A 5,000-nucleotide genomic window follows, 5' to 3' on the forward strand; every position below is an offset into this window, starting at 1 on the left:
CCTAGTGGTTAGAGTGTGGCAGAGGTGGCAGGGTAGCCTAGTGGTTAGAGGCAGGGTAGCCTAGTGGTTAGAGGCAGGGTAGCCTAGTGGTTAGAGTGTAGAGGTGGCAGGGTAGCCTAGTGGTTAGAGGCAGGGTAGCCCTAGTGGTTAGAGGCAGGCAGGGTGGTTAGAGGTGGCAGGGTAGCCTAGTGGTTAGAGTGTGGTTAGGTGGCAGGGTAGCCTAGTGGTTAGAGTGTAGAGGTGGCAGGGTAGCCTAGTGGTTAGAGCGTAGAGGTGGCAGGGTAGCCTAGTGGTTAGAGTGTAGAGGTGGCAGGGTAGCCTAGTGGTTAGAGTGTAGAGGTGGCAGGGTAGCCTAGTGGTTAGAGGCAGGGTAGCCTAGTGGTTAGATTGTAGGGGCGGCAGGGTAGCCTAGTGGTTAGAGTGTAGAGGTGGCAGGGTAGCCTAGTGGTTAGAGTGTAGAGGTGGCAGGGTAGCCTAGTGGTTAGAGGCAGGGTAGCCTAGTGGTTAGAGGCAGGGTAGCCTAGTGGTTAGAGTGTAGAGGTGGCAGGGTAGCCTAGTGGTTAGAGTGTAGAGGTGGCAGGGTAGCCTAGTGGTTAGAGTGTAGAGGTGGCAGGGTAGCCTAGTGGTTAGAGGCAGGGTAGCCTAGTGGTTAGAGGCAGGGTAGCCTAGTGGTTAGATTGTAGGGGCGGCAAGGTAGCCTAGTGGTTAGAGGCAGGGTAGCCTAGTGGTTAGATTGTAGGGGCGGCAGGGTAGCCTAGTGGTTAGATTGTAGAGGTGGCAGGGTAGCCTAGTGGTTAGAGTGTAGAGGTGGCAGGGTAGCCTAGTGGTTAGAGGCAGGGTAGCCTAGTGGTTAGAGGCAGGGTAGCCTAGTGGTTAGAGTGTAGAGGTGGCAGGGTAGCCTAGTGGTTAGAGTGTAGAGGTGGCAGGGTAGCCTAGTGGTTAGAGGCAGGGTAGCCTAGTGGTTAGAGTGTAGAGGTGGCAGGGTAGCCTAGTGGTTAGAGTGTAGAGGTGGCAGGGTAGCCTAGTGGTTAGAGGCAGGGTAGCCTAGTGGTTAGAGGCAGGGTAGCCTAGTGGTTAGAGTGTAGAGGTGGCAGGGTAGCCTAGTGGTTAGAGTGTAGAGGTGGCAGTGTAGCCTAGTGGTTAGAGTGTAGAGGTGGCAGGGTAGCCTAGTGGTTAGAGGCAGGGTAGCCTAGTGGTTAGAGGCAGGGTAGCCTAGTGGTTAGAGGCAGGGTAGCCTAGTGGTTAGATTGTAGGGGCGGCAGGGTAGCCTAGTGGTTAGAGGCAGGGTAGCCTAGTGGTTAGAGTGTAGAGGTGGCAGGGTAGCCTAGTGGTTAGAGGCAGGGTAGCCTAGTGGTTAGAGTGTAGAGGTGGCAGGGTAGCCTAGTGGTTAGAGTGTAGAGGTGGCAGGGTAGCCTAGTGGTTAGAGGCAGGGTAGCCTACTGGTTAGATGTAGGGGCGGCAGGGTAGCCTAGTGGTTAGAGTGTAGAGGTGGCAGGGTAGCCTAGTGGTTAGATTGTAGGGGCGGCAGGGTAGCCTAGTGGTTAGAGTGTAGAGGTGGCAGGGTAGCCTAGTGGTTAGAGTGTAGAGGTGGCAGGGTAGCCTAGTGGTTAGAGGCAGGGTAGCCTAGTGGTTAGAGGCAGGGTAGCCTAGTGGTTAGAGGCAGGGTAGCCTAGTGGTTAGATTGTAGGGGCGGCAAGGTAGCCTAGTGGTTAGAGGCAGGGTAGCCTAGTGGTTAGATTGTAGGGGCGGCAGGGTAGCCTAGTGGTTAGATTGTAGGGGCGGCAGGGTAGCCTAGTGGTTAGAGGCAGGGTAGCCTAGTGGTTAGATTGTAGGGGCGGCAGGGTAGCCTAGTGGTTAGAGGCAGGGTAGCCTAGTGGTTAGAGTGTAGAGGTGGCAGGGTAGCCTAGTGGTTAGAGGCAGGGTAGCCTAGTGGTTAGAGTGTAGAGGTGGCAGGGTAGCCTAGTGGTTAGAGTGTAGAGGTGGCAGGTAGCCTAGTGGTTAGAGCGTAGAGGTGGCAGGGTCGCCTAGTGGTTAGAGTGTAGAGGTGGCAGGTAGCCTAGTGGTTAGAGTGTAGAGGTGGCAGGTAGCCTAGTGGTTAGAGCGTAGAGGTGGCAGGTAGCCTAGTGGTTAGAGTGTAGAGGTGGCAGAGTAGCCTAGTGGTTAGAGCGTAGAGGTGGCAGGTAGCCTAGTGGTTAGAGCGTAGAGGTGGCAGGTAGCCTAGTGGTTAGAGTGTAGAGGTGGCAGGTAGCCTAGTGGTTAGAGTGTAGAGGTGGCAGGTAGCCTAGTGGTTAGAGTGTAGAGGTGGCAGGGTAGCCTAGTGGTTAGAGTGTAGAGGTGGCAGGTAGCCTAGTGGTTAGAGTGTAGAGGTGGCAGGTAGCCTAGTGGTTAGAGCGTAGAGGTGGCAGGTAGCCTAGTGGTTAGAGTGTAGAGGTGGCAGGTAGCCTAGTGGTTAGAGTGTAGAGGTGGAAGGGTAGCCTAGTGGTTAGAGTGTAGAGGTGGCAGGGTAGCCTAGTGGTTAGAGTGTAGAGGTGGCAGGGTAGCCTAGTGGTTAGAGTGTAGAGGTGGCAGGGTAGCCTAGTGGTTAGAGTGTAGAGGTGGCAGGGTAGCCTAGTGGTTAGAGTGTAGAGGTGGCAGGGTAGCCTAGTGGTTAGAGTGTAGAGGTGGCAGAGTAGCCTAGTGGTTAGAGCGTTGGGGCGGCAGGGTAGCCTAGTGGTTAGAGGCAGGGTAGCATAGTGGTTAGAGTGTAGAGGTGGCAGGGTAGCCTAGTGGTTAGAGCGTTGGGGCGGCAGGGTAGCCTAGTGGTTAGAGGCAGGGTAGCATAGTGGTTAGAGTGTAGAGGTGGCAGGGTAGCCTAGTGGTTAGAGTGTAGAGGTGGCAGGGTAGCCTAGTGGTTAGAGTGTAGAGGTGGCAGGGTAGCCTAGTGGTTAGAGTGTAGAGGTGGCAGAGTAGCCTAGTGGTTAGAGTGTAGAGGTGGCAGAGTAGCCTAGTGGTTAGAGTGTAGAGGTGGCAGGTAGCCTAGTGGTTAGAGCGTAGAGGTGGCAGGTAGCCTAGTGGTTAGAGCGTAGAGGTGGCAGGTAGCCTAGTGGTTAGAGCGTTGAGGTGGCAGGTAGCCTAGTGGTTAGAGTGTAGAGGTGGCAGGTAGCCTAGTGGTTAGAGCGTAGAGGTGGCAGGTAGCCTAGTGGTTAGAGTGTAGAGGTGAAAGGGTAGCCTAGTGGTTAGAGTGTAGAGGTGGCAGGTAGCCTAGTGGTTAGAGCGTAGAGGTGGCAGGGTAGCCTAGTGGTTAGAGTGTAGAGGTGGCAGGTAGCCTAGTGGTTAGAGCGTAGAGGTGGCAGGTAGCCTAGTGGTTAGGCGTAGAGGTGGCAGGGTAGCCTAGTGGTTAGAGCGCAGGTAGCCTAGTGGTTAGAGCAGAGGTGGCAGCCTAGTGGTTAGAGCGTAGAGGTGGCAGGTAGCCTAGTGGTTAGAGTAGAGGTGGCAGGTAGCCTAGTGGTTAGAGCGTAGGTGGCAGGTAGCCTAGTGGTTAGAGCGTAGAGGTGGCAGGTAGCCTAGTGGTTAGAGCGTAGAGGTGGCAGGTAGCCTAGTGGTTAGAGCGTAGAGGTGGCAGGTAGCGTAGTGGTTAGAGTGTAGAGGTGGCAGGTAGCCTAGTGGTTAGAGTTTAGAGGTGGCAGGTAGCCTAGTGGTTAGAGCGTAGAGGTGGCAGGGTAGCCTGGTGGTTAGAGTGTAGAGGTGGCAGGGTAGCCTAGTGGTTAGAGTGTAGAGGCAGCTGGTAGTCTAGTGGTTAGAGTGTAGAGGTGGCAGGTAGCCTAGTGGTTAGAGCGTAGAGGTGGCAGGGTAGCCTAGTGGTTAGAGTGTAGAGGCAGCTGGTAGTCTAGTGGTTAGAGTGTAGAGGCAGCTGGTAGCCTAGTGGTTAGAGCGTAGAGGTGGCAGGTAGCCTAGTGGTTAGAGCGTAGAGGTGGCAGGGTAGCCTAGTGGTTAGAGTGTAGAGGTGGCAGGTAGCCTAGTGGTTAGAGCGTAGAGGTGGCAGGTAGCCTAGTGGTTAGAGAGTAGAGGTGGCAGGTAGCCTAGTGGTTAGAGCGTAGAGGTGGCAGGTAGCCTAGTGGTTAGAGCGTAGAGGTGGCAGGTATTCTAGTGGTTAGAGTGTAGAGGTGGCAGGTAGCCTAGTGGTTAGAGTGTAGAGGTGGCAGGTAGCCTAGTGGTTAGAGTGTAGAGGTGGCAGGTAGCCTAGTGGTTAGAGCGTAGAGGTGGCAGGTAGCCTAGTGGTTAGAGAGTAGAGGTGGCAGGTAGCCTAGTGGTTAGAGCGTAGAGGTGGCAGGTAGCCTAGTGGTTAGAGCGTTGGGGTGGCAGGTAGCCTAGTGGTTAGAGCGTAGAGGTGGCAGGTAGCCTAGTGGTTAGTGTGTAGAGGTGGCAGGTAGCCTAGTGGTTAGAGCGTAGAGACGGCAGGTAGCCTAGTGGTTAGAGTGTAGAGGTGGCAGGTAGCCTAGTGGTTAGAGCGTAGAGGTGGCAGGTAGTCTAGTGGTTAGAGCGTAGAGGTGGCAGGTAGCCTAGTGGTTAGAGCGTAGAGGTGGCAGGTAGCCTAGTGGTTAGAGCGTAGAGGTGGCAGGGTAGTCTAGTGGTTAGAGCGTAGAGGTGGCAGGTAGCCTAGTGGTTAGAGAGAAGAGGTGGCAGGTAGCCTAGTGGTTAGAGTGTAGAGGTGGCAGGTAGCCTAGTGGTTAGAGCGTAGAGGTGGCAGGTAGCCTAGTGGTTAGAGCGTAGAGGTGGCAGGGTAGCCTAGTGGTTAGAGTGTAGAGGTGGCAGGTAGCCTAGTGGTTAGAGTGTAGAGGTGGCAGGTAGCCTAGTGGTTAGAGTGTAGAGGTGGCAGGTAGCCTAGTGGTTAGAGTGTAGAGGTGGCAGGTAGCCTAGTGGTTAGAGCGTAGAGGTGGCAGGTAGCCTAGGGGTTAGAGCGTAGAGGTGGCAGGGTAGCCTAGTGGTTAGAGCGTAGAGGTGGCAGGTAGCCTAGTGGTTAG

General features: G+C 55.2%; 1 protein-coding gene across 1 annotated transcript in view; it reads right to left on the bottom strand.

The window, feature by feature from the left end:
- glra1 (glycine receptor, alpha 1) overlaps positions 1-5,000 on the bottom strand; it is a 117,013-nt gene that overhangs the window by 95,601 nt on the left and 16,412 nt on the right. The gene's annotated exons all lie outside the window — the stretch shown is intronic.

Source organism: Oncorhynchus tshawytscha, linkage group LG08, assembly GCF_018296145.1.
Source record: "Oncorhynchus tshawytscha isolate Ot180627B linkage group LG08, Otsh_v2.0, whole genome shotgun sequence".
NCBI lineage: Eukaryota > Metazoa > Chordata > Actinopteri > Salmoniformes > Salmonidae > Oncorhynchus > Oncorhynchus tshawytscha.